General features: G+C 42.3%; 1 protein-coding gene across 3 annotated transcripts in view; it reads left to right on the top strand.

Annotated features, from left to right (window-relative positions):
* Positions 1-9454: 9454 nt before the first annotated feature.
* The window catches only part of LOC136421615 (excitatory amino acid transporter-like), a 43831-nt gene continuing 26769 nt past the window's right edge, over positions 9455-26516 (top strand). Inside the window, exon 1 of one of the 3 annotated variants that reach the window (XM_066409073.1) lies at positions 9455-9586. The gene's annotated coding sequence lies outside the window, so the exon portion shown is untranslated. Of the gene's footprint in view, positions 9587-18450; positions 18721-20489; positions 20619-26516 lie in introns of those variants that run through there. The other 2 variants (XM_066409071.1, XM_066409072.1) reach the window with 2 other exon arrangements.

A 26516-nucleotide genomic window follows, 5' to 3' on the forward strand; every position in this document is an offset into this window, starting at 1 on the left:
ATATCGGGGTGATCAAGCATAGAAACGGCAGAGTCTATGTGTACAGAAACATATGCGCCGTGCAACAGGTTCAGACCTAAAACTTTACCGACCTTCAGACCGCTATCTGAACTCCGTCAGAGGGAAGGCGTGGTGTCGTTCTAACTTCCTGGCCTTTTCCTTGGCTCCGGATGGGCGGAGGTCCATTGGGCCGGAGGTGCCAGCTTTGTGGTCTATTCTTCGCTTTCTTGAGTACCGAAGCTGCTAAGTCTTTCTGTTCTTGGTTGAAGGTAGCCCATGAAATGACGAGGAATTTGGAACAATGGATCAAACTTCTTTACACAAATTTGCAACCCTAACTGTGCCTGCGAATGAAACCCTCCATGGCCAAAGTCCCCCGGCAAATGTTCTCCCTATAGCCCTTTTAGCACTATCCTAAAAGCGTGCTTGATTGTTAGACTGTCGTTATCCCTTTGTGTCCTGTCGCATACTGGTTCCGCCTTGCCGTGGTCGGTTGGTTACGCGTTGCTGTCGGCTACGTCCTGCTGTTGGCGATTGGTTGCGCCCTGTTGTCGTTTACGCCCTGCTGTCGGTGATTGGTTACCCCCATCTCTCGGTTACGCCCAGCTGTCGGCGGTTGGTTGCGCCCTGCTGTGGGCGGTCTAGAATTAATATGTCCAGCCCTGAGATCCGGAGGGACAACTAAAATCCCATCAGCTGGATGCCAGATGTCAACACAAAGAACGACCCCTTTAGCCATGTTAGCCGGGCAGAGAAACACATGTTCCGCCTTTTAACTTAGGGTCTAACTGTCTGTAGTAACTTTTCCTTGGGGGTATGTTGAAATGTCCTGGAGCCGAGAAATTTACTGGTCTGTGCAGGTACAGTACTTGAATCGGTCTGGCATCCAGGCTATGTAAGAACAAGTTGGTAGGATTGCTTTCTTTTTTTTATATGTACCCCTAACCTGTTTTTGTTGTGTTTGCATGTGTCTGTCTGTGTTTCCATGCACATACTAACTAGTACACATTTTGAGCAGCATAACTCAAGACATGCAAGAAGCTACGGATAAAACACGTTGAAATTATTATCTCCATGCCGAAAATGGGTATATACATTGTAGTTATTGTCCTGTCTGCCTGTGTGTCTGTTTGTGTTTCCGATTTCTTTAATCAGCATAACTGAAGAATATCTGGATGGATTTTAATAATATCTGGCATGTAGGTAGGTGTTGGGATGACGTATGTCAAGGTCAATTTTGGACCGCCTTGTATGTAACCCTGGTACTGCAGCAGAACTTCCGTTTTTGTATCATTTGACCTGGGCGTGCCATGGTATTTTGCTGGCAGTTAACGTGTATAATGTAAGAGGGAAGTGTTGTAGGTTTGGGCCCCTTAGCAGCTTGCACTGCAACTACGTTTTTGTCAAAATCGTCCAAGGAGAATACTAGGTAACTGAAGAAAGGAACGACGAATTTCCATGATATTTAGTATGCAGGCAGCTTAGCCAGAAATGTACATAATGAAGTATAAATTATGCAATTAGGGACTGAATTTACAAAATTGATGAGGGAAATCTATATTTGCATTGTTTTCTATTATAGGATTCAAGTACATGTAGCAATTATAGTTTATGTCGCCGAAGTTAAAACAACGTCGAGTACTTCCGCACTGTCCACAAAACTCCGGGGTACCATGTATACACAAGTATATACTAGCTTTGACTAAACTAAAACTATGCATATGGATGTCTCCATTCGAGTTCAGCTTCTTCCAGCAACAACGGATTTTGATATTACCTTTATCATAATGCAGCTTTAAAGAAACTTTGTCAAAATAACTTGCGTTGTAAACAGATTAATCATGAAGCCATTACATCCGCGGTGGCAGGTCGCGTATCCCCGGAATCTAACCGGTACACATGATATAGGAAAGCCCTGTGCTCTGGATACAAAACTTAGTTTCAGTACTAATCACAAAATGTAGCAAGAGTCCGTAAGTAACAGTTATGTGTCCACATATCTGAGATTCCTATCTACACAGTGCTACAAGAACATGAAATGCAATGGGTTATAAACTTTCCTTATTTATTATGCAAATTAGCGTCTGATTCGTATGATCTATATTTTATTGTCTAACTCATTGCTCAGGCGACATACATTGTACCAAATATCATGACGATCCGTCGACCCCTTTTGGGGTTATACTATTTCAAAGTCTGAAACAAAATCGGCCCCCGAACAGACACTCATCTGCTTGGAGATACTTAGTAAACTGAAGCTATGCACCATTCCACAACTCTATAGAATAGGGGTGATTCTGAAATATTGCATTTAGTTCAATATAAAAACTGCTACGGTAAATTAAACACAACGGGCATTATCACGGGCATACTAGTAGACGATACGCATAATTACGTACAAATAAAACGAATAGAATCCTGACTTTTAGCTGCGAATACATTGAAACAACTGCCCACCATCTACTGCACAGTTAAGCCGGCGTCACAATTCATGCGAGCGTCGGTCGAATTTGTAGATCGCCCGACGCTCGCCGGATTTCAATTTCGCCCGAGCGTCGACCGTATTTTTTGCTGAAAACCTGCCCCGTCATAAATTGAACGGGGCTCGGGCGACGTCCGTCTAACACTAATAATCATAAATCCCACATAAGACGGTACCATCTCTTGGACACGGACGAAGTCAGAATCAACTGACCTGGTAACAAGCTCATATTTGGACCAACTTTACTTTCTGAGTTGTGGCAAATCTGTAGGGCCATGAGTGAAGTGAACGGGCACGCTGAAAATAATAACATAAACAGGAATTTTGTTGTAGACCAATCCAAATACTAGCGCAGGAGCCACAAAGTCAACAGATCAGTCGTATAACCCCGATCCAAACATTTCCACCAAAGGGAGTCGACCGAAGCTCGGGCGAACGCCGTCCGAGCTTCGGCCGACCGTTAATTAGCGTGTCGACGCCTGGGCGTGCCTCGGCAGACAAATATAGATCTATAGTGGACTTTGTGGCTCAGTGGACTTTGAACTAGTCATTTTGTGGAGGAAAAGCTCAAAAAGTCAAGTCAAGCCTCAAAAGTCAAGCCCCAGTTCATTAATATATAAATTGAAACATCCAAACCAATACCAAAAACAGGAAATATTGTCTTCGGTCATCCAGTGACCCGCGAACGTCGGCCGAGCTCCGAAAAATCGCCCGAAGCCCGCGGAATCGCCAGGATGTCGGTCGTACTTCGGCTGAAAATCCCCATTTGGACCTGGCCGACAAGTCGGCCGAGCTAAATTGTTGATTGGTGACGGGGGCTAAAGGAAAACAGCTGGTTCTTATTTAGGAACACACCAGACGTCTGCCTGAAGTTCTTTCTGCTGCATCATCACGGGCATTTCTGCTGCATCATCACGGACATATCTGCAGACGACGTGCCAAATTACACGCCGATACAATGAAGGGAACGGTGAATTTTAGCTGCGAACATGTAAAACCAAGTAACTACAATACTCCTGCAGGAGGTATACCTCCTTTCACAGAGTAGAAATACATTGTACTTATGCCTACATATCTCCATGCGCATGTATATGTATTGTTGGGTGAGAGGGGGGGTAGCACAGTGTATAGTAGTAAGAGATTCAATAACTTTCGACAATTGCAGATCATCTTTATGACAAACAGAACATGATAGTTGGTACAGTGGAGTCCGACCGTCGTCCTGGTCATTTTACGCGCATCTAGAAAATAGACAAATCAGGCAAGGCAATTGCAGGACTTATGATGAACTTCGGATATGAGATAGACTCGTGTAAACCAGAATACAACTATTTGTCATCAACAAACATCCATTAAAACTAACCTTTCCACCGTCGCCATGGCAATGTTTTTTCATTCCCACTCTTGTTGTATTTTTGAATAAAAGTTCTATCGCTATGCTCTTTTCTAATGCAGTATAACTTAAACAGATAGACGTCGCTTCACTTCTGCTAATAAGTTTCCGTCAGCCTTTTACAAGTGTATTGTATCCTCATTTTCAGCTATCATCCAGGTGAATTTGTCATATCTATGTAGCATGAGGGCAGTAGACATCTGCATATTTACTAACAAATTAATGATTATGATACTGCAATGTGTACATACATGTACTGTTAAGGGAAACCCAAGCAATATTATGGCCCGAAAATCGGATTTTGATTTATCTAGTCATTTCTATAAATGATTAGTTAAAACAACACTATAACAATGTATAGCAACGTCCATCATGCAAAAATACGGCGTCGTTGTGATGTGAAAACTCACTGAAAATCGTCGCCAGGCTTTTTGTAGGCTCACGAAACTAAGGGAATCATTGTACGGCACGGTTTTGCGCAGTTTCAAAATGCCCAATGTATGAAGTTATTACGCAAATGTGCTAAATAGTGCTAGTAAATGTCACTACCATTAAGATTTCAGCATTTTTTAATTTCCATTTTTTGGGCCCTAACATTGCCTTGGTTGCCTTTAAATTAAAGCGTCCTCCCCGCGTTTATAGAGGGTAAGAAGTAACAGAAAGGACGGAAAAGCCAACGCAGGCTCGCCATCACAAAAAGCTGTCCTATTTCTTTTGTTTCCGTCCTAGTTTTACTGAATTGAATTCTTGATTTTAGGTACATTGGCCCATAGCAACATAATACCGACTTACATACAAATAGACGAAACGCACAACGTTAACAATTTGTATACATTTCTAAAAAAAGGACATCATGAGTCTGTTATGCGTGTTGAATATTCTATTTCAAAAAGAATAACAATCTTTCCCACGCCTAGCGTCAAACGATGATCTATACATCCCTACATCGCAGGTCACTGCATGTGATTTTACGACTTAATTATCGACTCCCCACGATATCTATCTACCTATATCTCAGCGAGAGATATATGATATAGTTCTATCGTAGGAATGCGGATGAATATATTGTACCAGAAAATCAATATTTGGTGGATGTCACAAGACCTAGAAGTGTTATGAAAGATTGATGGACTAATAAGTCAGATATAATCCGCAGGGACTAACAGATCACGGGGGGAGATTGGTTCTCCTGTGAGGGCGTGTAGTGACGGGCTTAGCGTTGCATCATTACGTATTTTACGCTGCATCAAGAATCCTTCATTTCAGAGGTTCGGATCGGGACAGATTCGGGACTTCTGTTTTGTTTTTGTTTTGAGGAGAAGCGTGGTTTTGCTGATATGCTTCCTTTACCTGTCAGAATACTTGTCTAAAGCCATCCTGTGAGGGCGTGTGGTGACGGGCTTAGCGTTACATCATAACGTCTTTTACGCTGCATCAGGAATCTTTCATTTCAGGTTCGGATCGGGACAGATTCGGGACTTCTGTTTTGTTTTTGTTTTGAGGAGAAGCGTGGTTTTGCTGATATGCTTCCTTTACCTGGCAGAATACTTGTCTAAAGCCATCCTGTGAGGGCGTGTGGTGACGGGCTTAGCGTTACATCATAACGTCTTTTACGGTGTATCAAGAATCCTTCATTTCAGAGGTTCGGATCGGGACAGATTCAGGGCTTGTGTTTTGTTTTGGTTTTGAAATGAAACGTGTTTTTGCTGATATGCTTCCTTTACCCGTAAACAATTAAGTGGATACTTGCTTAAAGCCATATGATTAAACAACTTATGAAAAACAAACCAGCGAAAGAGCAAAAAGGAGAGAAAATGTAGGACACAAGCTTTCATAGAGATACTAGTGAACCTCACACCACAGCGCAACCTCTCCGTTATTGCACACAATAATTATTTTGATTTCATGACTTCTTGTACTATGTTTATTGTCACAACGCCACTGTATGGACGTGTACAAAATGTGGGGCCATTCACAAGTTATACTAGCCGCTGCCGTTAAGTCTAAAGAATCGAATAACCCCCGATTACGTACACTGTGTACATAAATAGATCTACAGACTATGCATTTCTTTACCTTTGTATCCGTGTGTGCCCTTGCACTAGCCTTCGGGCATGCCTCTGCAAATAAAGAATCTACATATATCCTCTAGAACTAAAAACTGGTCGTTCTTTGGGCAACAAAGACCTGTGAAACGTCAGTGGTCTTCATTGATTTGTCGAAAACATCCTGTCTCACGGAATCTAGTCGTTAATTTTCCATCCATCACCAAAACAAACGGACACAACAGACGGATGAGGTACAACAAATGCTTAGTGATAACATTTGTACAGCAGTAATCGAACAAGACTTTTAGCCACACATCCGTTTGAAAGCTACTTTCCGCATATAACTGCTAATATTGGGAAAACAAAAAATAAATCTTTGAATGTGACATCAAACGCCTTTTGATGACCACAATGGAAAAAAGGAAATAATTACGGATGTTTCAGAATAATATTTATAAGAATAGATAAGAATGCCGTAAATGCATTTAAGTTCGCGTGGTTTTTATTTCGCGCTAAGGGAAAATGGAGTGTTCGCGGTGGTTTTGAGTTCGCCGCAGCGCTATATATAGTCACATACTGCTACAGTATTGGACAGAAATGTTTGCGATGGTTTTGAGTTCGCGGTGAAACGGTCGCCGCGAAAACAGGGAACATAAAACCACCGCGAAAATTTCTGCATTTACAGTGTATTAATTATCAACATTACCATTTATTAAAAAAAAATAAGAAGAAAGTTGCCGATATAAAATGGAGAACGAAAAGGGAAAAATGAAAAACGTACGACGCCGAAATGTCAACGGATTCTTAAAGGGAGAATGTATAAGAATAGTTAAGGATAAAGTTATATCCATTATCAACATTAACAATTTCATAAAGTTAAAGAAGAAAGTTGGCAAAAAGGAAAATGGTGAGCGAAAAGAGAAAAATGAACACGTACTACACCAATTTCTCCCTCCATAATTCGCCCTGATCAGTCCCACGGTTCTCCCCATCCCTGCACAGTAGGGTCGATCCCCGACGGCCTTTTGGTGTGCGGGGTGATTTTTCAAACAGACACACAAAACGGCACAGCTGACAGTAACCTCGGGCGTTCCTACCGTCTTATTCATTTATACACCCATTGGGACTCCCTGTACAAAATCACCGTGTTAGGGTACTTTTACGTACTAGTATACTGTTTGGTTATTGTGGCAGCCATGTTTTAGAACCCCAGCTTCTGTTGGCTTCTTTATGACTGGTCTCCAAGCAGTTGTAGCAGCCTGTCTTGTAATTTGGCGGCGTTTACGTTTATTCAGGAGGATACCTGTAAAAAGCGAACATCCCAGAAAAAACGTTAAAGAAAGAAAACCTGTAGAAAAACGTAATCATCGTCAGTTACACTCAAAACAAGCCGGACTGCTATATCTGATTTGGCGATGCTTGCGTTTTCCAAGAGGATAACCCCAGGAAAAACGTAAGAAAGAAACCTCCAGAAAAACGCAAACACCACCAAATACGCTAAAACAAAGGAAAACTGAAAATAGAAAGCCTGATAAAAACGCATAAAAGGACGTTCAACAGAAGTCGGAGCCAGCTAAGGTCTTGCAAAAAAAAGAACCCCGAGCAAATAGATAGTCGATAAAAAACACATAAAAAGACGTCCAAAACAAGCAGGAGCCAAACATCTGCTCGGAAAGTACTTGTAGATAGCCTCCTTTGAAGGCCCTCTGGACTGCGCCGCGCGTCTATTTTTTGGGGGGAGCGCTGATTTGCGATTTTCAACTCATCAGGGCCAGGGTCTTTAGCTGCGGGGAAATCGTATAACACTATAGCCTCCATAGCAGGCTCTACCGGGTATTTTTGGGGGTTTCAAAATGGTCAGTTCAGGCTGGCTGATGGTTACGGGCTGGCTGCAAAAGGTGTATTATAAGCCCCCCAAAAAATGCCCGGTGGAGCCTGCTATTGAGGCTATAACACTACCTGTCTGTACAACACGACTTGTAGATTAGTTTATGGCGTCTATAGCTCGGCGAGTGAACGTTACGGTACGTCAAGAGTCATGTATAAGGACAGGTAGTGATTAATGGCGCACCTGTAATGGTGTTACCTTCTCCGCAGGTGAGAAATACAGGCTGTAGGGAAAGGAAATGACTGCAGATGTTCAATATCACGATATCGTGGAGGGCGGATTTTCGGACGTGTTTTTTTAAAGAGAAAAATAATTCTATTTGTAGACATGGACGGGTTTCGTTTATATATTCCTGTAGGTAAGCATACAGACGCTGACTTTCATGAATATATAATGAACCTGGGGAGTGAACATGCGGAGAGCTATGAATAAAAACACAAAATAAAGCAGAGTGTTGAAAATAGAATATGAGGGAACCGATAAAGGGAGAGAGAAAAATTGTTGAATATCTGGTGTCAAATCATGTAATCTATGTTTTCAACAGCAACAACTCTCTCAAAACACAACAAATTATAGATATGCAAGTAACGTTATAAATATATAATATATATAGATATGTTAGGTTTTCCAATATTCTGAAACAAACCCCAAAATCATAACAAAACACTCGGCTGCAGAGTTATTGTACATTCAGGATGATCCCTTGTACGCTCGAGTCAATTAGGGCTGCATCAACCCGCCTAGTGCCCTGGGGACGACGCCTTCAGATCACGGCACCCTGGAGACGAGAAAGCAATGGTATGTGCGCTTGGTGGCCTTTTCCCGCGGCATGACGGCTGACAGTTGGTGCTGATGCATGCTGCGTACTAAAGGCAATTATAACATCTCCTGTACTTTGCTTTAAAAGCTTTACAGGTAGTATGAAAATATAGCCTGACACGGGCAGCGTGCACCTTAGTTGGGTGAGACAGTGAGAGTATCTGTTATTGTCACTGGATCTTACCTCCGAAAGGTAACATCGACGACGTATCATATAAATCTAGAGTTCGGAAAGCTTGAAGGTATTAACAGGCATGCTAAGGAAATATATGCTTGGGCTTGTCACTACTTTTCGCCATTCCCAATGTAATGCAAAGTTGTCTGCTAGGTAATTGCGCTTGAAATGACACTGACGCTGTGCCCTTGGGAACGGCACTTCACTTAGGTGGAAATGAGTACCTAGCTTCGGTTAGGGCCGTCCCTCGGATAGGACGTTAAATTGAGGTCCCGCGTTTGAAGAGAGTCACACCTCGAGCACGTTAAAGAACCCACCACACTCTTTGAAAAGAGTAGGGGCCCTTTCCGGTGTGAGTGGATCAAATACTGTATATCTGTCTTGATATGCAGCTTGTGCTTTTTTTCTTTATTCTGGCGCCAGTTTACCGGGTATGCAATGCAATCAAGCAAACAAATCAAGTACCACCCCTATAACGTCACCGGTCAATGGAACACACCATCGAACGATACTTTCCCTCATTTGCATACTGCGCCCGCCAACGCTATCTCACCTGCGGTGAAAGACTAATCGGCTTCGTGGCGCCAAGCGTCTCACCGTGCAGGGTTAGAACAACCGCGCTCCGCGTTCTGCCGAGTCAATGTTTAACGTCTGGACGTGCTGAGATAAACGTCACAAGTTGTAGTTGTAGTACTGGCACACTGCTGCGTATATATCAGCGCACGGTCTTTACTGACTTCCTTGCCGGATTTTGCAGCAAGCCACCGAACGGAGAAGTAAGGTATGACTGTACATTTTCAGTCAGGATATTTTAAAGGAAGTGTGTGTTGTCATGGACAAACACGTAATGGATTTTGGAGTGTTTGGGTGGTTTAATAATCTGTTTAAATGTTTGCATGTAGAATTGCAGTCGCGTGGGTCATTTTGCTTGGTGTTGGCGTTTGGTCTATATCTCAATTTACCACATAGTCATGAACCTAGCTAGCCACTGTGATTTCTAACCGTACCTCGAATGGCGAGTATAGGACAACAAGTTGTATTGCATCACGTATTTGCTTTTACCATTTCGGCAATCTCGTGTTCAACTTCCGAATGCTGACATTTGCACTGTTTAAACAACGAGGTTAACAGTGCGTGGTCACATGCGTCGTAGGTCGTCGTACGATTTTGATGTTGTAGAATGTTCAAGAAGGCTGTGACAGAACCAACGGACAAGGATCTAAGGCAGTCTTTTCCGTATAAAGACAGCTGAATTTTCAGCACATATGCACGGCTACCTCAAGAAGGCCCTCAGTTCGCGATCGTACGGCGATCATACGACGCCATGTGACCGGGCCCTGAAAGTCAAAGTTTGACGTTCTACGTTTCCTGTGTGGCTGTGAGGATATTTTGTACACTGAAAAAATGTATCGTTATATATCTGGAGACGGCTGTACAGGATATAAGCTGAGTACATTTCTGAATCATGCGGGAAAATGTGACTTTTGAACCCAATGTTTGCTGACGTCGACGTCATTGTTTGTTGGTTTGACATTCATTTGCCCTTTAATAACGTTCGCCAACATACGCAACCCTAGCCTCTACCAGGCTTCCGCCCTATCGCTGGGAAAATAGTAGAAATCAGCCGAGGTGCTCCGCTATACAGGGTAGGTCCGCTATACAGTAAAGTTCCATTTCGTCCATCGATAATGGAGCTTCACTGTATAGCGGACTACCCAGTATAGCGGAGTACCTCGGCCGATTTCTACTATTTTCCCAGCGATAGGACGGGCGGCTGGTAGAGGCTACCGCAACCCAATATATAGCTGGAACATGTAGATGTAGTATTCTTCAACCGTTGTTGGTGCCAATGATGGGAGAGACGTATGGAATGAAATAACGGTGAATAACGTTGACTCTTAAAATGTTCGTTTTAATTCCACTCGAGCTCGCTCAGTAAAAAGTACGAAACCTTTCGCAAGATCAGCTTCCAGTCATAATCTTCATACCGCACCCCAAAATTAATATTCAGTCAGAGGTTACCAACAAACATAAAAATATTGGTATGATGTAATCTCCAAGCAGATTTGACGGTGGCAAAGACCGTATCCAACTGGCAAAAGGAGTTTTCATAGCAACCGAAGGATACGGTCTTTGCGACCGCCAGATATGCTAGGAGACTTGAAATGATGTCAGATTGCTCCGAATTCGCTTCTCATTCGGAATTCATTTGTGTTAGTATATGTTTGCACGGGGGATGGGTTGGGGACATCCAGCCAACTTTGTATACGTATCATAAAACGCGTTGCCTATCGCCTGGACCATACCATAGAATTTTATGTAGCTAAAGTACAGATTTCATGAGAGCCATGCTGCCCCGACGGCTGAATAAGCTATGGGAGAGAGTGAGTGAGAGTGAAAGTACAGGGCAATATCACGAAGTACAAAGACTTTGTCAGGCTTTTGTTGGTGATGTTCTCTGCTGTCAAAAGACATCTGTGACCTTACCAGGGTGACCTGATCATGATAGATCACTCCTGTTCAGAGAGGATTTACTGAGATGTACTTGACGTTGTGATGATAGCGAGGCTTACTGAGAGGTCACAAAGGGCATGCGCATAGCAGAGGGAGCTGAGCCGGCCCTCGGGCATTCTGCGCATGATCAATGACAAGGACATTGACCTCAAACAAAATGGCGTCCGCTTAGGTCAAGGTGAACGATACATGTCGTATGTCATGTCTGTTTACTCCAGGCAGCCAACTAAACCTTAAACTGATAGTCCGGGAAGGGCATTTTGGTTGGAGCTGCATTCGTTTTTCGGTAGAGACGTAAAATGGGAGTCGCGTGATCGAGGAGGTGCCTCGAGAACGTTAAAAAGCATTACAACAGCCTCATCACTCAGATAGGTAACTGCTGGCTGTACTTCAGTTGAATACATGTAAAAGACGGGAATTCCTATAGTTCGTCACCGTCCGATCAAAATCATTCCGACACTGCCTCAATTCACAATGTCACGCAAAGAACAGGACGCCTTGCCCTAATCGACCCTACAACAGACACTACAAGAGTTTTAAAGATCGTTGCGTGAGAAAGCCTGACTGCACAAGAGGCTTTGGGGATGATTTGCCTTGATCCCGTTAAACGGGACCTGTCTTTTTAATTGAGTTAACTCATTCGGCACGGTAACAGTCGTGCGCTGCGGTACCTGTCGTGCTGGATCACTGGACAATTCTTACCCTTCTTCACAGCGCTGATTTGCAATTTTCAACATATGGGGAGGGACCTCCAAAAGGACTTTCCTATGCCACACATGGCTAAGCCATCAAAAACAATTAGTTTAAAACACATATATCTACATTTCAAACTTCAAATCTTTACCACCCCTGCAAAGCTGGATTTGTCAGGTTGCTTTAGGTAAAAAAACAGAAGTTCAACTCCAGCATTTTAACGAGCTCAAGACAGAAGTTTCAGATGAGACCAGGATTTCACCCCCCCGTCCTGATATATCAGCCCAACCATAAGAGAAGGGTTCAGAGGTAAATCCAAGATCAAAACATGACAAAAATCACCAATCTTGGCCAGATTTTTATAATTCACATTCTTTTGTCCTCCCTAGCAGAAAACTGGACACTTCTGACCAAAATTTGCCCAGGAAGAAAATTATTTAACAAAATAAGTAAGCAAAATACTAAACTGCGCAACTTGATTAGCTGGTCCCTCCCTATATGGGCCAGGTTCTTATGCAAGGGAATATCGTGTCTGCGTCCTCTAGAAGATGCCCCCAAAATAAACGGCGCCAGCGCTCCTAGAAGGCTGCGAAGGAGGCTAGGCAAGTTTGATATGGCTAACTGCGTACATAGAAAGCCCCCCCCCCCCAAAGCTTGCAAATGAGTATAAGTTCTTGCAAAAGAACGTGTGCCTAGTAGCCCCAAATGGTATGTGTCGACAGATTTTGAGACGTTTCGTTTTCAAACCTTTTTGTAAGTAGATATAGTGAATAAGAATTGGAATAGAGAGGTTTGGCCACTTCCGACTCTATATTCTGAGCGTTACAAAACAAACATTTGTTATATGACAGTCTTTGCCATATATAAGGCGCATCTGTACGCTGAGTCAGGTCTGATGCAAAGTTCTCTCCTCCGGATCCACTTTTCTTCTGCGCTGCGTATCAGTCTAACTTCTCCTGATTTTAGATGCCTTGACAGTGTGCATCTCCATCTAGATCGGTCATTGGCAAGGTCCTCCCACGGCTCTGTATCAATATTAAAGGAAACTCAAGCAATATTAGGGCCCGAAAATCAGATTTCGAAAGTCAATTTATCTAGTCATTTCTATACAATGATTGGTTCATCACAATGTGTAGCAACGGCTATGATGCAAAAATACTATGTTGTTGTGATGTGAGAACTCACTGAAAATCGTGGCCGGAGTTTTTGTAGGCTCGCCAAACTAAGGGTATCATCGTATAGCACGATTTTGCGCGGATTTCAAATGCTCAAAGTATGAAGTTATTACGCAAATGTGCTAGACAGTGTTAGTAAATGCCATTACCATAAAGATATCAGCCATCTTTTTGTTTCCACATTTTGGGCCCTAATATTGCTTTGGTTGCCTTTAAGAGATGGGAAACGTGTATAATTCGCCTGTCCCCATATGCAATGAAATTTCTTTACACTAGATTCGTGGAGTGTGCCATGATCTTTGGTAAAGCATTTTTGTCTCCGGTGATCCTCTTCCAAGGACACGTCTTCATTGCCTTCTGTTCTGTTTTATATCTATATTGGCAAGACACAAAAAGATCATCCACCCAGCTTTCAACCGGTTCTTTCTCACGGATGTTTGCATTATTGATGTCATGATACAATGAAAACAGTCAATACTTTAAGAAAACGTTGTCCAGATGCATATCTCAATAAGGCCATGAATCTAGATTTAGTTTGGCTATTAATTGGCATGTCTTGTTCAATGTCTCCCGATTTGTACCGATTCCTGGACAGTACGACTGACACCAACATGTGAACGTCAACTGTAAACGAGCTGATATATCAAATACATGCTATGAAGGGTTAAAAGGCAGAAGAACATAGGCCGTGACATTTAAAGACATGGTTTGTCATTGTGACGCAAATGAATGTTAATACGTATTTGTATATATTACAACTTAGCAACACAACAGAAACAGTAAAACCGTATTAAGATACATAGTTTTAAGACGGTCTTGTCTTTAGGGTTGTTGACTTAGAATCTAAAGGTTCTGGGTTCGAGTCCCTTGCAGGCCCCAAATCGGTGAAAATGACTACCTAGCTCTGGCAAGGATAGTTGTCGTGGATGGGACGTAAAGCCTGAGGTCCCGCTTTTGAGGAGAGCCGCACCGCAGTAAACACGTTAAAGACCCCACCACAACACTTATCGGAAAGCGTAGGAGACCTTACAATCCGGACTTACATAGCTTGAACTTACTCTCCAAAACTGATGCGTTACGCGTCAAGATGGTTTAAGATTATGCGAAACAAACAACGAAACAAACAAACAAACAAACAAACAAACACGCAACTTGCACGTACATGAATCAATATATCGAGCGAGGTCCTAATGTTAGAATCTGGTTATAAGCTGCACAGTGCTGGTATGAAGGTAAAACACACCTGCTGTGAATTATTGATAAGCCGATAGATCCAGAGAGACCAATCCCGGGGGATCTAGCGGGCAACAGAACAGGAGCGTTAATTGATCATGCCGTTTGCCCTTACCAGTCAATCATGGCGTGACCTTGGCGAACTGGCTAATATTTGGGTGGAAAAGAGGGGGGGGGGGGTATTTTTCGGACATTCGCTGTTGAATGTTTTCGAAGACATTGGTCTATTGGATTACAAACCACAGAACTTAAAAGAAAAAGATAAGGAATAGATTATCACAATTTTTTTGCTTGCGAGTTAAGTTTGACTGGATTTATGAAAAACTTTAGTTCCCCCAAAAAACATTGCCTGAGAAACAGTTCTGCAATTTTTGTAGCATTCTTATTTTTTGTGGACTGGAAAAAAGGACCAACAATTTCAAGAAAAAGGTCGAGTTAGAATCCATTTTTGAATAAATCCGTTGGACTCAAATGACCTGTCATCGCTACAGTGAACTTGACACCAGGTCCTATATTAGGCTATAAATAGAAACGAAATTCATTCAATACTCCACTGACAACGTTATGGCTATATTTACGTCACTAGGTAAAATCCAACTGACGTGTATCGGAAGTGTTTTGTTAAATGAAACAGGATTTTTGGTATGTCTGTGTTGGAACGATGAAGGTCAAGGTCGATTTGGGGCCCCCTGGTGTATGACCTTGGTACTGCGGTAGAACTTCCGTCGTTTGCATAATTTGTCCTGGACATGCTATGGTCTTAATGGATAGATTGATCAGAATATTTACTTCAATATCTGTATATATTTACAGCCTTGCGTAGCCTTCCAGGCAAATATAAAAAAGACATTGTCATTAGTATCCTCACCATAACCAATGGAACCCACACATCCAAGTATACCTTAAAACAGAACGATTTATAACCCCAACAAACAAATTGACAAACACAAAAGGTCCACTACAGCGCCAAAGGAGCACCGCAGAAGACCCATCTTCGAACTTGACCTTTGTCTCCCCAACAAAAACTTACCTACTAAAAATCACCAGCATCCGACCTTGTCTTCGAGAGTTATACCGCCAACACCATCACTCCACAAATCCCGACCATAAATATATCCTTCTGCCTCACGGAGAAGGCAATAACCACAGAGAAGTCAGAAATGCACATAACAATGGTACTATGTAGTATGATTCATGAAGTAAAGCATTCAGATAACTCCATTGGATTCTATTCATATCTAATAACGGCTCCACGTGCCCCACCTTTCATACTCATTCCGTATTTCAGACTCTCGGCTGGCCTCTACCGGCAACAAGGGGCTTTACTCGACTGGCCCAATTATTTGTCTGGAGCTATGAGCGGTATTAGTACAAAGTCCTATTACAGGCTATTTGTGGACTATAACGCCATTAATGATGTACAGTACTGATGAGTTACCTTGTTCCGGGCGTCACCTTAATCCGGGGCGTCACCTTAATCCGGAGCGTCACCTTAATTCGGGTTACTGCTGCAGACTGCACTGATGCTGAACACGAGCAGAAATTAGTCTCATCTGTCATGTAGCAGTAGTTACCTTCGCCAAGAAGGTTATGTTTTCAAAATCTGTGTGTCTGTTTGTGTCTACTAGAGAATGCCTGGTGGATAGTCATGCAACTTTTTATGTGGATAGGTCATGTCCTAACAAAGAAATTATTATATATTGTCCCCTTGGCGGGTTTTCTTGGTACTACAACAGAACCCCCGGTTTTGCGTATCTCTTGTTTTGTACATATGCGTGTTGACACATTTGACGCCAAGCGTCGGAATCTGATGTAGTCGTTTGTATAACGGCTGTTAGGGTCTGAGAATGACGTCATTAAGCTGCTACTCCGCTCGGAGGCCTTCCCGTCGAGTCCTTTTTGGCGACATTACTGTCAACTAGTTCGCCCTCGTCCATTGTAAATACTTAGTCAGATTTTTTAGATGCATTGTTGATGTTTATGTGTCTGTCTGTCAATATGGGCCGTTGAGCCCGAAATAAACAATAAATATCAATAAAATATGCAAGCTTCGGTCACGATTTTGGGTGGTAGGTAGCTATGGGGCTAGGAATGGCTTTCACTCAACCCCCGCCGAAACATCTGCTTGGAGAATAGATCCAAGCGGCTTATAAGAATAGTTTTGAGTAGAATAGTATAATAGCATAATGTTATGGACTGGGGCACTTGACTGGATTTTTTGTAGGCAGGGAACTGTCGGATTTTGATTGACTTCAAGAACATATTTCTGTTGTTCACATTTACTACCGAGGATTAGCAAGTACTTTCTGCTTTACACGAAAACGATCAAACACAGCCAACCTTGTCCCTAACACTGATCGTAGATTTCAAAACCATGTCGGGAACAAAGACGTGACCTTTCGTTGCATATCCTGTGGTGGACAGGCCCGTTGTCATGGGGACAGCGTCATGTCTGCACAAAAGTCGTCTGTTCCTCTCATGACGTCATGTCAAGAAGTTGCTGTGACTTTCTCCGTGTAGGGGAGACTATTCTCCAAGCAGAGGCTTCGATCGAGAGGGGTAGTTTTGTCCGGGATTTTAACGTTCCTCTCGAGAGGAGAGGAACGTTAAAATCCCGGACAAAACTACCCCTCTCGATCGAAGCCTCTGCTTGGAGAATAAGGGGAGACTAGATAGTTACAAAAAATGCCAGTAATGCATGTATCCCTATGTGGAAGTTAAGAAAAAGAAGGTGTCATTATCTCAGGAATCAAAACAACAGACTACAACAGACTACAACAGACTACAAACACCACAGACTACCCTCAAATACTAACCAGTCATGTCAACTATCATTTGATTCATTCCTGACAAATTCTATACGGCTATTCTCCAGATATCCCCCCCCCCCCAAGTCAGAGCCCTTGGATAGGTCCTACAGGCTTCAGATACCCAGTTGAAGACCATCCCGCTATATCAGGGGGGTGCCAAAACCCACAAAGTAGAGACAGACCATTTATTTTAACTAATTCAGCAAATACAGAGTCTATCCTACCACAGCCACTCCTATACTGCCCAGATTTCACAAAAAATCCCACCAAAAAAGGATTTTCAATGGTTTAAACCCTATTCTTACTGGTCTCTCATCGTGGGGTCTAGGCGCAGGCGCTAACTGTTTAGTCTCCCCTGTATACATAGTTTTCTGAAATGCTGAACCAACGGACGCCATGTAACGCAACGAAAGTGCACTTGTGAAACATTTCTGTGTTAAGATGCCCTCTATACACTTCAAGTATAGGTTCGGGTTCTTATGGCCGGCGGATGTAAAGAAAACGGGACAAAATAGAAAGCCCGATAAATACGTCGAAAAAGACGTCAAAAACAAGCTGGTACCGAACCTCTGCTTGGAGAGCCCTGAGCTCCACCATAGTCTAGTTGAGTTCGGTTTGCCATCGTTGTCGATTAAGTTCCCTCCATATCATAGAATGGGATCTCCTTAATCTGCGTGAAAATGGGTTTAAGCAAAACTCTATAGCTTAAGCGATCGTAGAGGACTTAATCTGGCCATGTCAGTCAGTTTTGATCTCAGCAAGTGTGGATACTGGATGAGATAAGGAATGTACAGATTAATTGGCAAATCCACACTTCTACCTGAGTGTGTTTGAATATATTTGGCAACAAGCGAGTGGGGTGTGGAAGGGTCCGAATGTAGCACAATCCCGGTGCAATGTAGTGTACTGGGATTGTGCCACATTTCCGTGGTTTCAGTCGGTATTCGATTCTGTAGCGTTGTTCTTTTCTAAGGCAACGAGAAGGGTAAACAAAAGAACTAAAGTGCACAGTGCATAGGTCGAAAATTTACCAAAGTTGCAAATTTAGCAATGTCATGTAACATTTTCCGGAATTTCATAAGAAATTGTAATGCAATTCAAAGACGCCAAAAGAAAACAAAATTACGGATTAACAAAAATAGAACGCCTCAACATCAAGCAATTATCCACATACTTAATAGAATCAGTAGCTCGGTAAACCCCTTATACGCCCATTGGCAGTGGTTGGTTTGGCAGCTCCGTCGGTGGGTGCAAGTGGGAGGTGGCTGATATACGGGGCCTCGCGGTGTCTTTAACTGTCTTAGAACATTCAAGTATTGTACCAAGCGGTTGTGACAGAGCGGGATTCTTGGGAGGTTTGTTATAAGGTCCATACGTCGTCTTTGAGGGGAAGACCCTGTTGGTCCGTGACTGATAGCGCCTTTAACACAACTTGTCAGACAAGAGGGACGGAGAAAGGACCGCCGCGACTTGTGTAGTTGTTGAACAAGGTAAGTCAAGAACCGTACATGTCGTTTTCTTGGCGCACTTCCATGGTGTTTGTTACTTCTAGTGGTACTTGGTCTTTTTCCCGCTACATTTCTGAAGAAGCCGTTTAAACAAACTTACGGGATAAAAATTGAGGAAAACAAGCAACCGTCCGTGCAGAGTTAGTAAACTTGCATTTTATCAACGCAACAAAGTCAATGATACCTCTTAACATTGATATTGGTACAGAAAACATACGCAGTGGAATAGATAGTAAAACAGCTATTCGTTCCCGCATTTGCAAGTTTAAACTCATTTGACCTTTGGGAGGGACGCTGACCCTGTGGGGCCGCATCCTGTAAGGGTGCGCTATGGCGGATTATACACCCTTTGTCCTTTCCAATGGAAATTCCTGCCTGCTTAGTACCCCATGATAGAATACAATCCCGTGAAAAATCGTTTTTTCTTCTGTAGATGGCGTCCCTCAGTGGTGAAGGCTTTGCGTGAATTTATGAACATTTTTAGGAGCTTTCCGGTGGTCTTGACTGTGCGGCGGCCGGAAGCTACTGCTGTGTACTTTACAGGACGCCCATTTTACACTTTAACTCGTTTCACGCCCAATTTCACTCCTCTGGAACTACGGGCGAGCATGCGAATAAGTGATCTCCAAGCAGATGTGTTGCGGTGGAAAATCGTAGCGTCTTTTGACGGGCTGCTAAGAAAACAGACCCATCAGAAAATCTTTCCCGCTATCCTTGTCAGTTCACTTTACTTAACTTGATATTAGGAATAATTTCTAGTAGTGTAGTAGGAAGTTGTCCATGACGAATTCGAAACCGAAGAATTGCTCCGTATGTTTTCTATTTGACCAACACAGCACATTATTAGATAGGCATTTTTGCATGACTTACTAATGGTCCAGAATTCTACCATCCCCTCTTTTCTGAATAGCCAAATCAATGACGTCTAACATAAAGAATGTGAGTGTTTGAAGATGACAATGAACTTTCACACAATGAATGCTTCTACTCAGCTGGATACAAACTGTTCCCAAAAGCACTGCGCTCGCAGGGGTACTTCAGGACAAGAGGCTGTTATACGAGCCATGTTATATCAGAGCTTCAATTACGACAAAAAATAACGTTATGAAAAATTCATCAAGGTCCCAAACAAGCTCCCATGGTCAGGGTACAACGTCCATCATGCAAGTGTCAATGTGATCTTTGAGGGCAATGCGTGGAGCTTGCCTATAACAAAACTGGCTTTGGCTACCATTTAGCTACTTGACAGTACTAGTATGAAAAAAATCTACTCAGTTTGGACACTTCGAAATAAGTTACAACAAAATATAAAAATAAAGACCCTATGAATGTTCTATAGTGGACATCGTTTTGTGACTCTTAAACATCAATAGTGAAAACGTTTAAGCCTTTTCAGGCGTAGGGGGGTCTGTGGTTTTCGCAAGGCTCTGAAATCTCATTGACTGATGCAGTCACTCTTTGCCTCTGTATTTCTTGAAAACTGAAATATATTCTTTTGTAGTTCATTTCCGTTCTTCTTTTTGCTGAAGCACACATTGTAATCTCCCTTGGGCACTTGACATTTGCAAATCCAGTAAAAAAATGGTGTAAAGTAAATAACACTTTTCAAGAAGCGCTTATCTACTCAATCTTACCCACCCGTCATCTCAAAGAGCATGCCTGATCTGTTAACTTCTTAAGAAATACCATTGTATGGTCAAAGAAAAGAAGACTCCCTGCCGGCTGGACCGGGCATTATTGAAAATCCTTCCATTATTCATTTGTCTTGCAAATGGGCCATGCAAAATAGCGGGTACATCCGGGGGACCGGAGTTGGTGCGTTTTTCCCCAAGCGAAAGAAACGTCTTCCAGGCAGCTCCTAACGAGGGTACTTTCTTAAGGTATGCGGTCCGTTTGTTGATTTATTAGTGGGTATTTTTGGTGTTGTTAGATGTAAGGGTAACAGACTTTCCTTCACGTGTATGATGAACATTCATAACTGACCCAAAGAGTCATGATATGCCTTAAGCGGCCCTCTATGGCGTTGTCCTGCGTAGAAAGTTTGCTGCGTGGAAACTTCATATGGTGAACTTTAGTTGCACTTAAAGACAATATTGCAAAATACTCTCCTTTTATTGGCTCAACTTGTTGCCAGTTCTTATGGTATGGTCCTTTGGAGGATCACTTTTTCGTTTGTTTGAGCCGAGAATTTGCATACTTTTCCACACGGCTGGGTGTTGTGTACATTTGCTATAGCTACTAAATGAAAATACATATTGTGCATTGAATCATAAAGAAAGGGAAATTGCTTCTGTGTAATGTACCCTACTACATAGATGTGCAATGGTCTTTATTTTACACGGAATACGTTAAAGAAAGACACAGTGTTAAGGTTGGGCGTGGCAACGCCATTGCGAAGTCATGTATACCGCTGCGACCACTATTTGCTATTCTTTTAACCAGTACTTCTGTATCTGTTGGTTCTTACTCGTGATATTCATTCCAATATAGACGGTGTTAAATTACAACATGTTTATTTCTAGTTTTTTTGTCATAACCCGCCAGCTTGTCTCTGAGAAAAAAAAAATCGTGACGAAACACCCCAACTGGCCTCGTACCTGTTGCTACCGAGGCTACCACTGTAATTTCGTCTTTTGTAACAAAATAACAAAAACAAGTCTTTATACTTCTTCACCATAGAATTGATAAAAGCGGGGTACAGTCACATATAGCATGGAACAATGCGTAAAATTTATTTACAACGTAGTATTGAAAAAGAGTTTGTGAATGGAAAAAAGGCGAATGCAAATATATGTTAATTAGAACGCTTTGTATGCATGTTGTGTGGCAAGGTCAAAGTTGGCTGTCACTGTTCTTGTGAAGCAATTTGTGCCTGACTTGACACGCCTTTGATGTCGGTATTGCCAGTGGAAATTATTTAAAGAGATGTCAAGGTTTATACATGTTTACCACTACCCAAATCTGTCCTATTGTACCAATAGTCTGTCTTTATTTCAATAAACTAAAGGATAAGTGTTTTTCTTATTTTCATAAAAAAATAGGATTAAAAACAAAACAAAAATAGGATTTCAGTTTTTAAGTACGTTGATGAAGGTTGGACATCCAGGTAGTAAGATACGCCAAAGAAACATTACTCAAGCAAAATTTTATCCAGTTGCTTGAGTAGTTTTTGTGTGTGGAGTTTTTAAGTAGCTTATCGCTTAATGTGATTGTTACCAACTAGTACAATGCCTACCTAGGTGAATATCTTTTTCAATTTTTTAAAACCTTATTTCTGGGCGTATCAGGAATTACAATGGTAACATTATGTAGACCCGTACACAGTGTGTGCAGTATTTCCACTGTTCTGTTCATTTCTGAAAAATTCATCCCGATCTCTCGCTAACATGTAAATCCAACGCCCTAAGATTCCTACAAACAGAATTTGCGCTGTACCCATCTCAGCTGTTTTGAAGCACCTACTCACAATAAATTGGATACACTGCCCTGAAGACACGAACGATAAATGACATCTTGTGACTGTCAGGTGTCTGGTCCCTGTCGTCACTGCTGCAGTTTCCCTGCGGTGAAAATGTGTCAGTAAGAGATATATCCGTCAGGGGACCTTATGAACACCCAAAGTAATATATAACGCTGTACCAAAACTACACTGTGGAATATGTGCTGTTTAAATCTCTATCACGTTAAAACAAGATGTAGAAAGTTGGCTTTACGTCTGTATCTAATTCTTCAAACAGACGCAATTTTTTAACAACTGAATATATATTTTTTTATTTACTTTAATTTCACCACAAAACAAGGCTTATAAAAGCAAATCACATGTTTTGGTACTGTACTGTGATGACAGATGTTTGTTCACCTTTGACTTGAAAAGTTTGAGGTTGTACCCATCAGGGAGACTATCACGAGGAAGCTTAGTCCATAGCGATGTTGTTCTAGGAAAGAGGCTTCCAGCGTGGGACTTCCTTCTAAGAGGTGGAGTATATATAGAAGAAGAATATTGTTAACAGCGATCACTCTGTTACAGAAATAGTAGAATTCCATCGCCCATTTTGTTGCTAAGATACAGAAGCCCTTCAAACACTCCGCAGTAAAATGCTTCCCCCCAACCGGATCTACCCGGATGACCTTCTCGACAAACCTTCACGGTGGGTTCAAGGCCATGTCAAGGGTCAAGTATAAGTTGGTAATTTGCAACTTCCCACGTCCAAGGTCAAGATTGCAGATAAACTGTTGGCCTTTGACAATGGCCCTGTTGTGTCCTCGACGTATTTTGAATAACTTTTTCGCTGCTAAGCAACACAAGCTTTTTTCTGTTGCCAGGCGACTGAGAAAACTTTGAACTACCGTTTGACTTTTAATCTTTGTTTCAGGCTTATTGAGCACTGAGCCATGTTTAGCGTATTTCACATCTTGCTTAAAGCTATTGGTTTTCGGGTTATGAAGATGTCATAAGGAGAATTTTTTCTTAAAAGTTTTTGAAAACTTATTTTAGATTTTTAACAACTTTATTCAGTAAATACATAGATACATACATAAATACATACATATAAATCATACAGTGCATTTTCTTGTACAATGCTACATGTGAAGGAGAGGTAAAGAGTGATATACAGATGTCATAAGGAGATAGTCTTCGTCTTCTGTAAGTCTGATCACATGCTCAATGTATCACTCCAATATTTGCAGTCTTACACTGGACAGTATCTCTATCGCATTGCCAATTTGCGCATACAAGGTAGCTACGTCAATACCGTCTGTGAGATTCATGTGTGCACAAGGCTTCCATTCACTTCAGACGACGAGAGGAGTCACCGATGTAATCTTGTAAGATAACACTTTAGTGGGGACTAGTTTCCATCTTCCTTTTGAATCTCTACGAATGATGTGCTATTCATGGCAATGGAATATTTTGGTTCCCGACGATGTCTGCTGGCGACAGGACTATAAAAGAGCCGGTGTCGCAATTTTCTTTTCAAAGGAAGGTTCTTTGGAATGATTGATGATCTTAGTAGTTTCGTACTTTCTATCCGATGATGTTGATATGAAATGAATTAAAAAAGTTAGCTTGAATGTCATTCAGCCTTGAATCCATAATCAGGGTAATTCTTCATATCTTCATATATTCGTCCTTTATAACGGTTTCACACATCTAAAGCTTGGAGGGTAAGACGTCAAAGTTACAGTTGTATAAAGCATGTCATTATTTCAAAATGTTGTATTTGTACTGTAATTATGAAATTTCGAGAGAAAACACAACTGTCTTTGACACGTCTCTCAGTAAACATCAAATCATTTAACTCTGGTTGGATGTGTCCGCGTGGTGTAGAGGTCTGCGCACTCTGCCTCTCACCACATCTGGTTCAAATTCCGTGGAGCCAGCGGCCTGAGTTCGCGCCCGGGCCTGGACACGACTGGAAAAGATGCGCATCGTCCTATCGGATGGGGACGTAAAGCCGGAGGCCCCGTGTATGAGGGAGCTTTAGAGCGCCAAACCTCTGCACGTTAAAGAACCCGACACACTTATCGAAAAGAGTGGGGGTGACCCGGTGTGCTTGGTCCAAAACACGCGAGCCGTAGCGAAGCCGCATTGCACTACTAGCTAACGAAAAAGCGTCATGCTTCGTCTTCAGTCTGAGGTCCGACCGCTTTACCCTTTTTCATCTAACCTTGGTAATATTTGGTTTAGGGACTACGCCAAAAGACTATCGGATCTACCTGTCGGATCTATCGGATCTATCTATCTATCTATCTATCTATCTATCTATCTATAAAATGTTTATGTTATAGTCATTGTACCAAGCACACCTCATCATTTCACAGATTTCTCTGCCACAAGTACCTGAAGTTTGGATTTAACGTTATCCAGTCCATCCTTGTTGTGGGCAAACATGTAAGGTGAACCCGTCGGTGTGTATAAAGAAACTTAGTTGGCAGCCATAGTCCAGTTTTAGAAAGGGTGGAATTCAGAGCTAGCTTTACTTCCAGCTTGCGTGCAAGTAACCCACCATCGCACCATGGCGTCTTCATCGACCTTTGACATTGTCGACATGTCTCTGTCGCAGCAAAAGATAACATAACAAGAACCAAATGGCCTTAATGGGGTGGGGTTTGTAGAACCAAATCCAACATAGGCCATTTGAACTTGTGTGTCCGTTATAATTAACGCCAAGGAGATAAGAGCTCGAGAATTGCCTTTTTGTTTTCTGTGCTCTGATTTCTGTGAAAAGGCCTCTAAAAGCTTCAATCCTTCACTTCGTAAAGTTAAAGTCTACACCTAAACCCTAAAACAGCCTCATGGGGTTCCGGAAAATCCGCCTTAGACAGTGTTACTTTTGGGTGAACTTACGAAGTAGAGCGGTATATAATTAAATATCAATAACATTTATGAAGATGTCGGCAAAATTGTCAGTCTATTTTCTACAGCCATGAAACAGTTAGATAAATGCATTCATGCTTTTCGGTTGTCGAATCAGCCATACTCGTATACTTCAATAGCAACCCAAAGGCGCAATAAACAAGTCACTTTTCTTCCATGCTCCGTCGAATTAATCCTCTAAAGAGACAGCAGGACGTGGATATTTCGCTATCCACTGCTCCGCAAAATAAAAGACTGCCTCGGTAAATAGAGATGAATTCCCTGTGCGTGTCTGCGGGCGACCGTGGCGTATGAATGGCAGAGAAAGCTACTGTCTTGCAGGCGTCTTTCAGGGATTAACTTAAAGACGGACTCTTCAATATGGAAAACGAGATAAGTCTAGTCGTGACATGCCAAGAGAGAAAGCAGGAAGAATCGCCAGGATCGCACTAAGAAGCGCCAAGAGCGTGACGAAAGGGCGACGTCAATAGGGGTCAGGGAAGGACATCTTCGCGTAGAGGCGCTTTCCTCGGGCAAGCGTGGTGTAGAGTTTTATCTGACGTTAGGTTTGACGATAAGGGAGGACCATAAAACTTGCAGTGACGGGGGAGGATAATGGAGACAAAACTGTTGTCTTGATACTGTGTACGAACCATCTGTATATGTCTCTCAAGAGGTCTTATCTAAATCTTTTCGTGTGTGCAATATTTGCCACTAGACTCAGTGGTTTCTTCCGGTATCTTTCAGTTTCTTCATAAGCAGTTTTTTTAGTCGTTTATCTCAGTATGCATGTTAGTTACTTAGTTAAAATCTTCCCACACCATAAGGTGTATAGGGCGGTGCCCATCCCTGTTTCATAGCCCTGGGCCACACTGTGGTGCAATCACTACAGCAGGGGGCTAGTCCACTGGCAGTGGAGTGTGTTTAACTTCCATACTGTTTCAGAAATATGTACCAGTTTTATGAAGTCTTTGGTATGACTCAATGCGCTTATTGTCCAGAGGTATCCTACCCGGGCACGAACTTGGGCACGAACTCGGGCCTTCTGGTTCCAAGTAAGTTGAACCAGATGTGGTAAGTGACAGAAGCGCAGACCACTACACCACAGGAACACCCCCTCAGTATGCATGTAGGATAGATATATACTGTCATCCTTTGAGGGATTGTTATGTTTGAATATTGACAAGTGTTGTAAAGAACATTTCATATTTGTATGTTGTAGATTACACCCATGCTTATCAGAGCATGAAAACGTGCTTTATATGGTTTTATTAGCAGGTTTCTCAGATGATTACCGCTTGGCAGGGAGAACTGAGCTTGAAGCACATATGCATGTGACATTTAAAGATTGATATTTCCAGTAGGAGTAGTGATTCATGTAGCTGTGTGGAGATCCCCCTTCTGGACGTCTGGCGAATAC

Source organism: Branchiostoma lanceolatum, chromosome 16 (assembly GCF_035083965.1).
Source record: "Branchiostoma lanceolatum isolate klBraLanc5 chromosome 16, klBraLanc5.hap2, whole genome shotgun sequence".
Lineage (NCBI taxonomy): Eukaryota > Metazoa > Chordata > Leptocardii > Amphioxiformes > Branchiostomatidae > Branchiostoma > Branchiostoma lanceolatum.